The following is a 16,349-nucleotide window of genomic DNA, read 5'->3' on the forward strand; positions in this document are numbered from 1 at the left end:
CATCCTTTCACTGGCAATAATACTTATGATATGTCTGTGTACTGTGCCTGTGTTTTGGTTCTCCTGTCAGTTTGATTTGTATGAGTGATAGGTTGGAAGGCATTCCATTATGCAATAGCATGTAAGATTTGGGAAGTATGCATGCAATGTGATAAGAGCTCTGTAAGGTTGCCTCCTTTTTTTGCATTCTGAAAAGGGTTGTCCAACTGGTTTTCTACTCAAAACAGTTGCATACTATTTGAGTATTGGCACTGAATTGTGTTCTTGTGACTCAGATTATATGGAAATGAAAAGTGAAATGCATGCAATGGCCCAGCTCACGTGACAGTGTAGAGCCCTGTAAGAAGTGCTTCACATGGGCGTTGTCTGGTGTGGGTGTGAGTAATAGGCAAAGAGTGAGGGAACAGCTTGCTCATAGCTCTGCAGTTGTATTTGTTTGCTTCAACACATGACATGAGATCTGGATCTAATTAGCAGACATGATTCAATCTGTGGTTAAAACGTAACAACTCACAGCAACATATCAATACTTGCAATTCACCGTAAACTGAACGACTCCTCTTAATCAAACATAGTTCAAAGACTCTTCTTACGTTTGGTGAATTTATGTGAAATACTTTATCTTTTGTGGTTTTAGTAGTTGAGCATTTTATGTGTGAAGAAGGGGTTAGAATAGATAAAAACTGAAGCGTGTCTAATTCAATCTGTTAAGTCTATCTGTTAGTATTTTGTGTCCCACTGCTGACATCTGCTGTCCATTCACAAACCACTGTTATCTTTGACTGCTAATGTCAACAAGTTTCGACAGGTGGTTCTCGGTTGTCTGTGTCCTTCTGATTTGACCTTTGATGAGTGTTATACACAGGATGACATTGAAACCATTTTTAGTACTGTGATTATTTGTGGTTGGTTTGTTACCTGCCTGTAGCTAACGATGCCACTGGATGCATAGACTTTCCTGCGGTATGTTTACTTTTCTTCTTCTAGAATTTGTTTTGTATTATGTGCCTTTAATGTATGACAAAAAGAGTAAGAGTGTGTATAATGTTCTGCTTGTAGCTGTGTAGAGAACACCCATTGAATGGTGAGTGCTGCTCTAAGACTGTGCACATTCCACATTTGACTCTTGTAGGCATGCTTTGAGAAAGTGTTTCAACTCTGCCCACGCATGGCACAAGTGACAATTGGACTTGAACACAACACGGACGTGCCACTGAGGTCCTCCTTGTCCTCCTATTGAACTGTTGCCCAATGCATACTTGTGTAACCGCTTAAATGAACAATTGTGAGGGGGAAAAAAACAAAAACATTCTGCAAATCAGTGCAGTGCCTTTCATTGTGGTGATGCATCATATCGGTTCTGTGATAAATGTCACAAATTTAAGGGTTTGGATTAAATACCTCACAATGCACAATGCAATTTCTACCTTGTATATAAACAGCGGTGTTTAAAATTCAAGTGACCACTGACAGTCTGAAATAATAATCATTAAAAAAAATAAAATAATAATAAAAAATATTTAGAAAGTGCAGATATTTTGGACTGTTCTTGAAGCTTCATCTGGTTTGACATAGTAACTGGATTTAAACTGGAGCCGAACGATTTGGGGAAATAATTGAATTGGATTTAAAAAAAAAAAAAAAAAAAAAAAGGCCCCTCAAAATTGCGAAAGCAATTTAATTTGTATTTTTTTTTCAAGGTGCTGTATTTTTCAACAAATGATTATCAAAACAAACAATAGCAGAGCTATTATGCATTATAGGATGCTAAAATAAGGGCAAATGAAGCATTCATTTATATGAAAGAGTTTATCTACTACAACTCTACGTATAGAAACTTTCTAAATAGACGTGCAGTTTGGTAAGTGCTCATCAGAAGAACATAATTCTGCCACACAGATGTGGTGTAACCATAAGTATACTATATACTATACTTTAAATCAGCAAGACACAAACGTAAGTACTTATACAACAATAAGCAAACTAATCTGTGGATTTGTTTCATGAAACATGATGCAAACGTGGACTGCAGTTTTTAATTCCTGAATACACTGTAAAGTCTATGGACCAAGAAATACAAATGTTAAGAAAAAAAAAAAAAATCAACCTTACTGATCTCTGGCTGGTAACATCACACATGCCAACTTGTCGGGATGTGGAAATTAAATTATGCCTGTTCATTTATGTAACTTCATATTTCAATACGGACGTGGCCACAGGAATTACAACTTCGGTGGTGTCTTGATTAAATGAAGAGTAACATATTTCATACTTGTCTGTCTCTTGTTAATGAAACATAAGGACAAATTTATCCACTTAATATTTGACCACTTGACAACACGGAGCTGCCATTTTCAAAGCATTTGACTGAAAGTTGAAACCACCTGGTTTTTGCATTTTGGAGGCATGTCTGGCGCTGTTGAGAGTGGATTATTGTGGTTGTACAAAGGGCATCAACTTTGAAAAAGTTCTGACTGATGCTGGAAAAAAACATCTTAAGTGCTTCTCTGCTTGCTGTGTATTGCTTCTTGAGCAAGGCAAGACAGCAAATATGCTCGTAGCTCATCATTGAGGATTGGAGAGTTACAGTTTGAGTCCTGCTGCAGAGGAAAATTATTAAATGAATTGATAGTCTGCTTTGCTTTGCGGCTGAGGTGCCCCTGAGCAAGCTAAGACAGCAACTAGGCTTCAGCAATAGAATTGTTAAGTCAGCATCAGCTAAACCTAGGAAACAGAGATCAATGACATGTGGAAATAATTGTGGGTTCAGTCAAAAATGCTTTTGACTTTAGTCATGTCCCAGGCTAACGTCAGAGGCTGTGTGAGGCTACTCAAACCTGTGAATCTTGAAAGAAAAAACTTTTTAGATTCCAGTTCTTCATTATCCCTAGCAGCTTGTCTCTATACCCTTTGACAATGGTGTCGATGGACAGGACACATACTTCCATATGGACACTATGGGTGCAACGGTTTCAGATTTTGGTGTTCAATTATAGTCTCAGAAAACCAAAAAAAAAACGCGGTTTTACAGTTTTACGGTTATTTTTATAAACAAAAAAAAATCACATCAGCATTCTTTGAAAATGTATATTTTTAATGACAATAAATAATTGAAAAAAAAAATATATATATATGTATATATATGTATATATATATATATATATATAAGTTGCTGCCTTTTACAACAAATACAGCAGATTAGACATAGACGGCTCGTATGCTCTTAAAATAGGGCCTCGGCACTTTGTATAACTATGTTCCCTTTTTATCTTTCAACTTAAAAAAAAAATCATCTTTTTCTTTCATCTCTCTGAATTTCTTTCAATTTCAATCATACTTACAGGTGAAATGTTTGTCCACAGCCTTTAAACTGGCGATTTGTGCAGTGTAACGCTACACATTTAGGCGTTTTGTAGCCAAATGCTGAGATAAGTTTATTGGGTGTACCAAGATGGCTGCCCCGTGGCTTCAAAAGTCTTGGCCTATGGCCTATCCAGGGCGCGGCTCTGGATGGTGGTGCTCGCGGTGCTCCCCGCCTGGCCGCGGCCCGTAACCCCATTGTCGGGGAGGCGGTTAGTTGGTGGCGACGGAGCGGCTGCGCGGCGAGCGGTGTACCTCTTGGGGCCTCCGCTTCACCTCGCTCGCCGCCGCCTCCTCGGTTCGGTCTCCCCTTTCCCCACGTACACTCAACCTGTTCTAGGCTGCCTCGGAACCCAGCTGTCGGGTACGCATTAACTCTCCCCTCGCGTTCAAAGCTGAGCCCTGTGTTGTGCGTTCGCTAAATGGACCGTGTGGAAACAGAAGAGCTGTTGTGAGCGGAAATAACTATTGTTGTTGAACGGCTGCGGTTAGATAATCCTGACATTTAAAAACCACGGGTAATCGTAAAACCGGTTAATTTCTGCTCCCCTAATGGACACATTCAGTTATGTGTTTTAAACATAAATGCTATGTACATAAGGCCTCTGTAATGGCGAGTGTGGAGGTTCATGAAATACATTGTCCAAAGTCACCTGCTTTCTCCTATACAAGAGCCTTGCTTTCACAATGGACATCAGGCAAAGTAACTACTTTTCAAGTCTGCTCCTAAGATACAGGTTTGAATTGCAGGCAAATGAGATGTGTTGACAGCCCTGTAATTCATCTTATCTTGTGCACATAACAAAGCAATCTATATTTAGAGATTGTTTGTGCATTGCTGTAATCCCAGAAGGAATATGGGATTAAAAGAAGTACTGAGGATGCTGGACTTGTTATTCATTTGTGATCTGAAAGGACAATTTCAATTTATATGTGCAAAAACTAAAATTGCGATATTGATGAGTTTGTTTTTTTGACCCAAAATATTGACACTGGAATTCTCTGTTTGTAACATAAAGCGTACTGTGCATGTCTGCCGTAAATAGAGCTAACTATGTTCAGATAGTTGTCTAGTTGTGCTTGAATGGGATTATTGTCTTTTATCATCATTGGTTGTATGTGATGAGGGCCCATCTGATTGTGTTTGGTCTCCAGGGGCGCATTTGCCAAATGTCCCGCCAAAGTGCTTCCATCAGTTTCTAACTGTGACACTATGTGATCATCTGGCTGTGGTAGATATTAATAGCCCCCAGTCCGCTCCAAGCCTTTCTGCCTGAACATCCAGCCCTCTTAGCCCCTCGCCCCTGCCCTTTTCCCCAGGCTTGGGGTCGTCCCTCCTCCCCTGGCCACAGAAGAGCAGGCTGACGGATCCAAGCAGCAGGCGCAGCCTGTCAAAATTCAACACAAGGGAGAACCAAGGCAGTTCAGAGCAAACAAAAAGCAGCCTCTCCTCTCCTGTTCACCCCCCATCAGTCCCCTTCAGTTCTCGTGCTCTCCGTCCTCGTCTTCCTCTTCTCTTCCGTATCGTCACTTAGATGAAGATCATACCTGGTAGGTCACCAGATTGGGGCTGCTGTGGTGTGTCTTATGTGTCTAGTCTTGCCTCTCCGTCTTGCCTGCTTGTCGAGTTGTGAGCTGTCAGAATTCTTTTGGCAAACACAAGGTGGATGTCTTGTGATCCCAGCGCTCCCTCGCATATTAACACGAACGCAACAGAGATACATGACGCGCTGTACTTATACCGTACGTGTGTTGACGGTGCACTAACAGAAACTGGCAGCTATTGCAGCACACATTACATGCCACATTTAAAGGACCGAATTAGGCTTGGCTGCCCTACTGCTTTATTTCGTTTGATAGTGTGTCAATGGAGGGCACGGGGCCAAAGCCGCCGCCCACCAACCTAATCTGCACCCCTTGCTAGTTTTAGGAACTCTTTTTGTTGCCAACAATAACGAGTATGGGCAACTTAAAAAGTGTGTACATTATCATTTAAGTATACTGTGAAAAACAGGAGCAAGTGTGTGCCTTTATTAAGTTATTAAAATTAGCTTTGTCTCATTCTATCTATTGTACTTTATTATTATTATTATTATTATTAAGATAACGTGAGGGCAAGTTTGTGTTGCTAATTACCTGAACCAGATGAACCCATCCACTTGAGCATATGATACCTTACCTTATTGTGATGCCATGTAGGGTTATCATGGGCCAATATTGCTTTTTCTGTGACTCAATTCTACAGAAATTCACACAGGAAATATGACCAGTCCATCATATGGTCAATAGTTTAGGTCTCAATGGAAAAACTGCAACAGCATCAATGGAAAAACTGCAACAGCTTCAACAGAAATAGATGTGAATGGTTCAGTAGCGATAAGGGCTAAACTTGGATTTACGTGATTACTGCTAGAATATATTGAATGAGGAGGATTAGGCCTGTGAGCCAAAGGTCTTGAGCCAACTGAATAAATGTGAGGTACAAATCAAGATTTCTTTTGATTGGGGATTTCAGGGTGGAGAAAACAGCAAGGATTCTTGAACAGGGTCTCTTGTAAAAAAAAACCCCCAAAACAAAACAAAAAAGAAAACGAAAAAGCCACACCCATCCCATGCCATACCATCTCACTGTCTATGATCCCCTCCCCCAACCATGAAGGCCCCACCTGTCACCACTAACCAGGCTCGTAGCCTCATCTGCTATACCTTCTCTTCCAAAAAATGCCTGCAAGCCCCCTTACTCTGGGTCTCACTCTTCCTACATTGGTAGTGGTGGGACACTTAGTGACTCTCATTGCATTTTGGAACTTGAGAGAACACAAAAGGTAAGTTAGATGCAAATTGGAGTCAAACATCTCAAAAGTGTTTTGCAATAGTCAGCACAGAACTTAACATGTTTAAAAGCAAAATCGTTACAAACAATTGGTCCAGTACACACGGGGCGGGGCTGTTTTTAGATTCTATTCCACCACTCAATCAGTTTCAGAATGTCATATTATGCCTGTAAGATGTCATAGTAATGTCTGCATTTAATTGCAATCGCAAATAACTACCCCTCATTGTGATTATGGGAGCTGACTTGATTGGTTTCGTGTTGCAGAGGCATGCGTGACACGGATAGGATTCCAACAGAACACCCAGTGGCTCGCTGTTTTACAGCAGAGTTGCAGATGACAGCTTAAACAACAACAGTGCTTCCCAAACCGGTTTTGTCTTGTTTGCTGAGCACTAAAAACCTGTCTGTGTCTGAGAAACCTGCAGAGGCATTATAATTCAATTTCAAACAAACTACCTGTAGTTAAAATGAAATTCTAACTATGCCGTCTGAGAGGGTTTTTCTGATGTGAGCACGTTTGATGCGTTATCGATCCAAGCAAAGTAATGTGACTGTGAACAGGCGAAAAAGAAAAGTCTTGAAATGTTGAATAAATATGTGACTAAACTCCCAGATATAGAAATAAGGTCCAATTGATTGATCTAGTGTCATCCTTTGTCTGATTCACTACATGAATTCATCAAATGCAAATCAAGCATACTAAAATAAAAAAATAAATATGAGATGGGTGGATGAATATTGATATATACTGTGTAGGTCTTTCTTTAAAATTACCTGTCATTATTATTATTTTTTGTATTGTATTGGGGGGGGGGTACACACTCGTGGTTTCAGTATTTGTTAGTGACATTGGGGACTACTTGGTACTTGGTAAAATGGTACCCAATACAGGGATCTCAGGTCTTTGCTGTCCACTTATTTTTTATCTATCTATCTATCTATCTATCTATCTATCTATCTATCTATCTATCTATCTATCTATCTATCTATCTGTCTATCTGTCTGTCTGTCTGTCTGTCTGTCTGTCTGTCTGTCTGTCTATCTATCTATCTACATGGCAACAGATCTGCCTCTTGTGTAAACTAACATTTATTGCAGTGGTGAGCGTGTAATACCAAACCTCTTAGATTTTGTTTCCTCGTTCCTTAGCTCTGCTTCAGTTAGGATCCTGCGTTGTTGTGTTGTGCGTGTCAAAGTGAGAACATGGACATTAACATTCTTCCATGACCCAGGTGGAATGGCGCCATGTAAAAAGGAATGAATAGAGCGGCCTCTGCTGTCGGCTGCAGCAATGAGTGAGTGAACCCTGATGGGCAGGTCCCACTGGGTGTTCACTTTGGTACAGTTTAGCTCATCACGATACAGTTTTGGGATGGGGTGCGTTTTCCACCCGGAGGTGATGATAGCAATATTTCTGTCAGCTGTGTAAATACAGTGATATCCTACCAGAGCGACACCCACTTGATTTATTCAACAAAGAGGAATGTGACACAGTAAAGAAAGGAACACATGACAAAAGGTGTGTCTTGTGTACTGCCCCATTCCTTTCCTCTATAAATGACAATTCTCTCAGTTGACTGTAATGTGTCTAGCTAGCAGGTAAGCTATGCCAAACTTCACAGTTTAGCTCATCATAGCTGTTCAAACAAGAACTATAATAATCTCTAAAAAAAATTGTGATATAGCGAGGCACAACCCAAGATCAACTCTGTAATACATGAATTTTGGACCCAAATACAAATCCACGAAATGATAAATCCGCGATAAGTGAACTGCAAAGTAGCAGTAGTGGCCTTATTTCCGCTCCTAATGTGAATATTGCATTGTATAATATGGTTGCATAGAATCTATTGGGTTTTTCATTTTCATATTTGGTGATAAAAATTCCAGAAAATGTTACATCGCTTTTCAGTTTCTTTTGTAAGTAATATGTAAATCACAAATAAAGGACGGGACCAAATAAATTCTTGCCTAGGGTGCCGCATTGGGTAGGACAAGCATGAACTGGAGATATTGTAACACATCTGGTACAATGTTGGGGAGTTGCTCATACCACTTGTGAACCCAACCCCCTAGGGTTTTGTAAACCATGTTCCATAGATCGCACATGGGCATCAGATGTATATGCACAGGGAAACATTCAATTGGAATGGTCAATTCTTGGTCAACAAACTCAATTCTAGCAGCACGGATCATATGGAAGTCATTGAGTCATTCAACTTAGAGGAATGCTGTGCAATACCAACCCCTGGTTTTAAAGTAATAGAGATTTAATTTTTCACATTTTATTTTCTATCAGTGTGTTTTGTGTTGTTCTAATATAGGCTACACACGAGGCACCTGCCAAACAAACCTTTATTGACTTTTTTTTGTATATCGGGGAATTTCCATCAATTTATTTATTTACTTATTTTTTGCCTAGCCTCGTGAAAATTTGCAGTATGGAATGTAAAGCAGGATGGGCACATCCATCGAATCGCAATACAGTCAGGTTGAGTTAAATCAAACAAAAGATGTTTTTATGTAGTTTCCTCCCCCACATTATCACAATTAATTACCTCTGAGAATATGACTTTAAACTTCATTTTGCACATGTAGTTCTCCTACAAATGTTCCTTAGTGAAAACTATCAGCGCTGCCTAAAGCGCAAAACCCTCTTGTCTACTACTTGTTCACCTTTTACCAACAACTCGGTTAGAGTGAGTGCAAACGCAATTCAGCTCCCAATATTTGAGATCTTAGCAAATCGCGCACAAACATGTCCACCAACAGTGCACACAATCTATTAGCGTGAACATAAAATGTAGTGCCCGATAAGTGCGATTTTAGCACATCAGGCTTTAGCTTTTCCATTTGCGATTGTTATTCATGATAAGACATGGACAAGCAATTGGAGTGATTGTAACAAAACTTCCATAAATGTTTACATATAGCCTATTTGTAAACCGAATATTCTGAGTGATGATTGTAGTATGTAGGGATGGTATGTTAATACACACTGCCTTATATAATGAAGGGAAATTAATGTTCAGTGGTGTGTTCCTTTAATCTCTTATCTGTTGTTTTGACCATAAAAATGGTGTGAGAAAAGTGGGATGGGCAAAAACATCAATTCAAAAGTGTTTCCTGTTCCTTTTTAAAAGTCCTCACACCAGATGGCCCGGTGTTGAAGGGCTGCTGGTTGGTCTTTGCTCTATTATGTAGGTTCGTAATGGCTAAAAGTTGGACCGTTACAGGGATGACATACAATCTGAATGAAATACGCACACCTGGAAACTGGAATAGATATCTACTCAGTAAAATGTGTTGTGTAGGTAAGTTGAACTTGAGACCTGACCAATTGTGTGTGGAGTAGCTTGCTTGAGCTGAGTGAAGCCACGGGACTCTCTCATAAGAACTAACCACAGTTAAAAGTGCATTGTGGGGTTTAAAATGTTAATGTTAAAGGTTTTTCTACAACAAGCATGATCCACCAATGCCCAGATGAGTACAACAAGCCCTGAAATTTAAACTGTAAATCTTCCCTTCATTGTGGTGTGTCCGCTTCTTAAGGGTGGAGTGGTGGAGGTTGACATCATGCTCATCCCTGTGGAGATGTTGTGTTGTCTTAGCTAGCGTACAACATAATTGAGATGGAATCTGAAAAGAAAAAAAAAAAAAAGGTTCGAGCCCAAACTCTAGCTCAGACTCCAATCGAGTTGAAAAAAAAATGAAGAGTTTATTCGAGCACATGTATTCGCACGCACACCAGACATAAGCTTTATACAGAAGACTGCAGTTTCCTTTTAGGCCAAACGTGGCAGTTGCAAGTAAAAAAAAGTGTCAAACCCTGCAATGCACCTTTTAAGGTTACTGTCCCCCCCCATAATTCTGCATAAGAATGAACTATCTTGTAGATTTACTCCGAATATTATTCTACCTTCATCATCATACAATACATGTTAATATTTTCAGAAATTGTTTTTTATGCTCTATGTTTAATATCAGATAAAAAAAAAAAAAAAGTGTTTAAAATCAGTACTGAATGTTTTATTGAAATGTATGATGAGAAAATTTGGGATTTGCACACTTTAACTTTAAAATGTAGATGTATGTATGTATGTAATGTAAAATGCAAAATGTTTATAGTCCTGCTACTACTACTACTACTACTACAGTACATCCAGCACTAAAAGCTAGTTAAACCATTTGGTTTACCTACTAGTCGGTGAAGAAAAGGAATGAGAAAGGAAATGATGCAGTTAAATCATACAATAATGAATGTAATTGTAATCAGTTAAGGATGAGGAAAAAAAGCTTAAAAGTTAAAGTAAAAATCAAAAACAAAAAGTATTGTGATATAAATAACCCTCTAGGATGTTAAATTTCAAGGCCATTTCAATGAAGGCCTTTAATGGGTTAAAGACTGGCTAGACTTTTTTGAAAAGGAATGCCCTGTGGTAAGACTTTGCCTACAGCTGTAGCCAAATTAATTGCAACAATTATATGTAATCTGAGTATCTCACGCAAATCACAACAAACGCAACATACACAATCATCATCAGAGTTGAAAAAAAAAATATTTGAGATATAGATTTATTTGCATCTGTAATATTTATGGATGTAGCTGACTTTAAGTGAGAAGTGAACCCAATAGATATTCCTTGTTTGTTTGTTTTTTTGGTCAATGAATAATGACTGTAGACATGTCACACAAATATAATCAGTTTCATCCTTTACAATACAATAGCTTGGTGACATTTAGGTATAGGTAAATTACTAATGATTTCAAAGACTATTTGTCTTACTTTCTGGAACATGGCTGTTGTTTTTGGCTGCTCATCCTCCAGTGGCTGAAATGTTTTGTTTTCCTTTTTGCTTCTAAAAAGTATTGTTTTACTTTCTATGGCAAAGCTGTCAGACATGAAACCATCTGCAACAAAGAATACAGTAATGACTTCATGACAGTAATGTCAATTGATGATTACAGTCTTCATAGAAACATTCTCAAGTGCCCCATTTTCAACATTATTAAGATTTAGGGAAATACCACACAAGTTTGTGCATTAGCCTTTATTTATTTATTTTGTCTTGGTTAACGTATGACACATATAAGCTACGTAAGATATGTGGCATGTTTTGTCTTAATTTTAATTAAATATATCAGTATTGTTATTATCAATATTCCAAAGGTTTGCTAACCCTGAATGTCTTTAAAAAAAAAAAAAAACACACACAGAAAAGAAGGAAAATACTGTAAAACCAGGCACTTAGGGGTGCATTTTTTATGCTCTTGAAGGCAAAATTAAATAATGTCGCATTTTGAAAACTGAGTGACAATAAACTAAGAGATTCATGTTTTCAAAATCTTTTGTTAATTAATAAATGGCCCTGCAACTTTTTTTTTTGTCTGGTTGACTGAGAAACAACAGAAACAAACATTAGTGGGGAAACCCCCAAAACATCTCTTTGGCAAAGGCAATGTAACAAAAGTCTTCAAAATGAAAACAATTCTTTTTGACAGCTTCATGTAATTTTTTTTTTTTTTTTTTTTGCTGGTGCAGTTTGCTTGGTTAAAAGTTTGGCAGTTATAAAGAAGTAGTCAAATAAAATAAATATTAAAAGTTGTATAATCTAATTTTACTTCCAAGAGGTATGTGATGCTCTGACCTGCAGAGGGAGACATTTGATGCTTTTTTTTTTTTTTTTTTTTTTTTTTTTTTTTTTTTTTTTAAAGCCAGTGCAAGCGCACCACCCCACAGCTCTGCACACCACCAGGTTGCATGCCTACCCAAGCTAAATAGATCAGTTTTAACGACTGACATGATGGCCAGCCTGATGCTTGGTGGCTTTCCAGGCTTCTGCAATCTCACAGCTGAGCTATTTTAAAACTCAGCTGTTGTGTCTAATCATAGAAGCTTGTTGAGTTAAATACGTTTTTCAGATGTTTGATGATTGTTACACTGAATTCAGACATCTCAGTCTGATATCTGCCATCAGGTCGGAGTGTTAATTGGATGATAATGCGACGCGCCATCGTAGTCCAATGTCAACAAAAAGATGGATTTGTTAACAACTTGTGCATTTGATCTTATTGGATTGTTGCAGATGTACTTGAAGATATGCATATACTTTATAGGTTTATCATCTAGGACACTATGAAAATAATTCATTAATGTATTCTTAAAGAAAAGTAAATCAAATTACATTTGCAATGACGAGTTTTAACCATTTTAACATCGTTTTGGCAATATAAAAATGTATTTTAAATACAATCATCAAAATTAAGCAAAAAATAAATAAATAAATAAAAAATACTTTTAAGCTGAGTGGCGCATAGACCAGGAAGAAGCCATTGACGTTCTTCTCGAATATGGATAATGTTAAGGAGTTATTTTTCATCTGCAGAACTGCAAAAATCCGCTTCATGGATAGTCATCCCCAACTGATTGTCTACTGTTATAATAAAACTGAGGAGGCTCAACTTGCATGGCTGGTGCATGTTTTACAATCAAAAGGTGTGTTACGCAGAGGACTGCATAATCTGGCATGTGATGTGATCAATGTGCCAACTATCTCGTCCTGCCTTACATTTTCTAAAATTCTGCTTCTTCTTAGAAAGATAACTCTGTAAAGCAATCCTTAGGGTGTGTTTAGGTCACTCCTACTTTTATCAACATTCCTTTTCTATGGCTGGGGTGTGGTGGGACAGATAATGCAATATTACTTACACGCTCACCTGAAAAGACTAGTGAAGACATGCTGTTATGAAAGAAATACGAGCCAAGCAATAAGCGTAACCCGATACATCGACGTCAGTCTTCTGCAGCCCTCACAAAGAATCTCTTTGGGATACTTCAAATGAATTTGCCATTTTCACAAGCCATAATGAAATCATTTTTTTCAGGAGTCAAAGCTCTGATGGTAATGGTGGCGTGAATATAATGTATATGTTTATATAGATGTATGACTGCTTATGTTGGAATATCCTTAATCAATGTTAGGGATGGGTGGGTACTGATACAAAGTATCGTTATCTGGCTGATACCCGACCTTATTTCACTGTATCGATACTCGTGACAGCAGTGGATACCAGTATCAGCAAACCTCTTGTGGGCATTTTATGATCAGGAACTATAAATTAGAATAATTTCATGAAATTTTAAGCAAAATGCTACATAGTTATTGCTGTAAAATGATTTGTCATTGTTTTTTTGGGGGAAATTTAATGTATAATGTAAGCATTTGTGATTTGTTTTTTCAACGTTTGAATAACAGGTAATCCTGCTCCACCATCATTAGTTATTATTATTATTATTATTATTATTATTATTATTATTATTATGTTATTCATTTATTTTATTTTTGTGTACCGATATCCTAAACTTATTTTTCCTATTTTTATTTACAGCACTTCTTCTCCCGTGAATAAACTAAGAAAATTGATAGATAGATAGATAGATAGATAGATAGATATCAAGCGGTATTGGTATTTATTTAATATTGGTATCTCTGCCGAATCAAGAGTTGAGTAGTACTGGTCGAGAAAAAAAGGGGTATTGAACATTGAAATTGGGCTTCACCAAAGGGGGGGTGTTTGGACCAATTCCAATGATATAAAATCAGGTGACCAGTATTTCTCCAATGGTGAAAATGTTTGTGAATGTCCAACTATAATAATATAAATAATAAATGCATGCAAGTCATAAAATAAATTGGTCTGCGGTATAATTTGTGATGCAGTAAAAACCTATGTCGTCCTCAAAATTCCCCAACTCTGCCTGTTTGTATAAGACCACGGTGTTCCATCTGGTTTTAATGGAGCAGGATGAGGGAGGAGAGTCGTAGGCATTTTGAGACCTTAATGATACGTCTCCTATGTGAAGGAAAGAGCTCATGACGACAGTGTTCCACAGTTTCTGGATCGTCGACTCTGATTTGGGTCTCCTCAAAGAGTTTTAGACAGAATGAATAGCTCTAGTTTTTAATGGATGCTCCTTGGTCGTGTTGGGGTATACAATATATAGTTTCTTTTTATGCAGCTTCTGTTGGTCCAATTTATTGCTGGTCCAAGTCCAGATAAATGGGAGGGCTGTGCCAGGAAAGGCATCCAGTTTAAAACCTGAGCCCTTCCAACATGACTTGCTGCGGCGACCCCTGATGTGAGAAGATCAAAGAAGAAATTCCACTGTCAAAGCCAACTTGGAGCTCAGTAGTCAATGTATTCCCACAAGCATTCAGTAGAATATCCTCTCAAAATCAAGGCACTATTTTGTTCCAGCAAAGCGAGTATTTGTATGCACCAGAAACATTTTAGACAAGCACAATAGTTTGCAGTAAACATTATACTTTGCTAAACTTTCAAAATTGATAGAGTTTTAGGAATGTATTAATAAGCCATTATGTTTAAAATAACTGGTTGCGACTGAATAACCAGTGCCTCTGATCATTTCAAACAACTGACAAAGTCTTGCCTCAGTTACATCAAGTTTATTATGCCCTATATGACCATCTCTGTGGGAAAACAAAACATTTTTTTTTTTTTTTTTTTTTTTTTTTTTTTTTAACAACATATGGGTGTGTTCTGCTAGCAATGTGGCATAGCAATGTGCGATCAGGCTCACAATCATCATGTTTCATGATGATCCTATTAATTAAAACATGCTATAACCGCATAAGCAATGCCAGACACTATTATATACAGTATATACCTTAAATTATATTAAGTAAATCATGATTACGTTCCTTTCTGGCTCCAAATTTCCCACCCCTGCACCACTCCTTAATTCCTAAGCTTGCCTAGACATTCAATGGAACTCCACGGGTGTGTCTCTTGATCTTCAAAACGTAGCTCAAAATGAGCAAACAGGCTCACACCCATGCAGACTCGCGTACACATGCAGCGCCTTCATGTTCGTACAGGTTGGGTTTAATACTTTGCACCTTAGAAAATGGCTTTGGTTGCCTCCAAACGTAATGTCAGAAAAGGTGGGGGGATATGATACATCTTTATATATAGTAAGCTTGCTGCTAAAATAAAAATCATTATAAAATGGGTTTTAACTTCAGGAGGATACACCCTGCCTAGAGAACTGTTATATTCATAAAACAACTAAGAAGTCATTATTGTGTCCTTATACAAGCAGTACTAAACACTTGTATTTGTGATGAAGTACTATAATTTACCAAGGAAAGCAACTTCTCAGCATTTATTTATTTTTCCCCACTTATCACTGGCGTGTCACTGCACCTCCAAGGCAAGACCCTCTGGCTTACAGGAAGTAATAAATATACGTGTTTGGATTAAATTCCACAACACAGGAAATGTGCAATTAGTCTCAGATGATAAGATGATTTGCTGATTACTTCATAAAACGGTTGACCACAGCAAGTCAACCATGTTCTTTCAGGCCAAACTAAACTGGATTAAAACTGGGAAAAATAAAAATAAAAAAATTTTTTTCAAATTGTTCAGTTTGGCATTTGCAAATGTGTATATTCACTGATTGTTTTAGGGAAACTATCCAACGTTATTACTGTGGCACCAACTAGTTGAATTGTGTTATTGTTAAGTTTAATACATTGACAGTGTTTTTTCATCTGTGTTTAAGACATCCTGTTTTGTTGGTGGTCCTTGATTGTGTCTCGTGCATAGTCAAAAACAAAACTGAAAGTCATTTTCTGCTTCCCTCCCAAATGCAGCTAAGAATAGCCTGTGTAGTCTAATGTGCGTTACAATTGATCTGTGTTCCCTAAACTGTATTATTGTGTGTAAATCCAAAAAGTTGAATGTAAATGTTTGTTTAAAGTGATAGTGCATCTGTATGCCCGTGTGTGATGTAACCTTATTTTGTGCTGGCACGTTATTTCAGCTAGTTAATAGGTAGTTAATTCCATTGATGAACCTCATGTGAAGGTGGTTTGTTTGTATTGAATAATTTAACCAATGAATGAAACTGTTTATGCAACATGGTTTCATGATCGTGTACATGGCAGTTGCATAGTGTTGATACTTTATGAACTTTGTTTTTAGTGCTTTGCTGCCATCTTGTAGCGTCAACAAACTCCTTTTAAGGAGTCAATTATTCATGGATCTTCAATATTTCGGGACATGGCTTGGTCCTTATCGTCTGCAAGTTGCAGTATTATCTGTATATGCTGCATTATGCTTTGA

At 37.8% G+C, this 16,349-nt stretch overlaps 1 protein-coding gene across 7 annotated transcripts in view; it reads left to right on the forward strand.

Moving 5' to 3' along the window:
* plecb (plectin b) overlaps positions 1 to 16,349 on the forward strand; it is a 115,512-nt gene that overhangs the window by 64,603 nt on the left and 34,560 nt on the right. The gene's annotated exons all lie outside the window — the stretch shown is intronic.

This window comes from Festucalex cinctus, chromosome 7, assembly GCF_051991245.1.
Source record: "Festucalex cinctus isolate MCC-2025b chromosome 7, RoL_Fcin_1.0, whole genome shotgun sequence".
NCBI classification, from domain to species: Eukaryota; Metazoa; Chordata; class Actinopteri; order Syngnathiformes; family Syngnathidae; genus Festucalex; species Festucalex cinctus.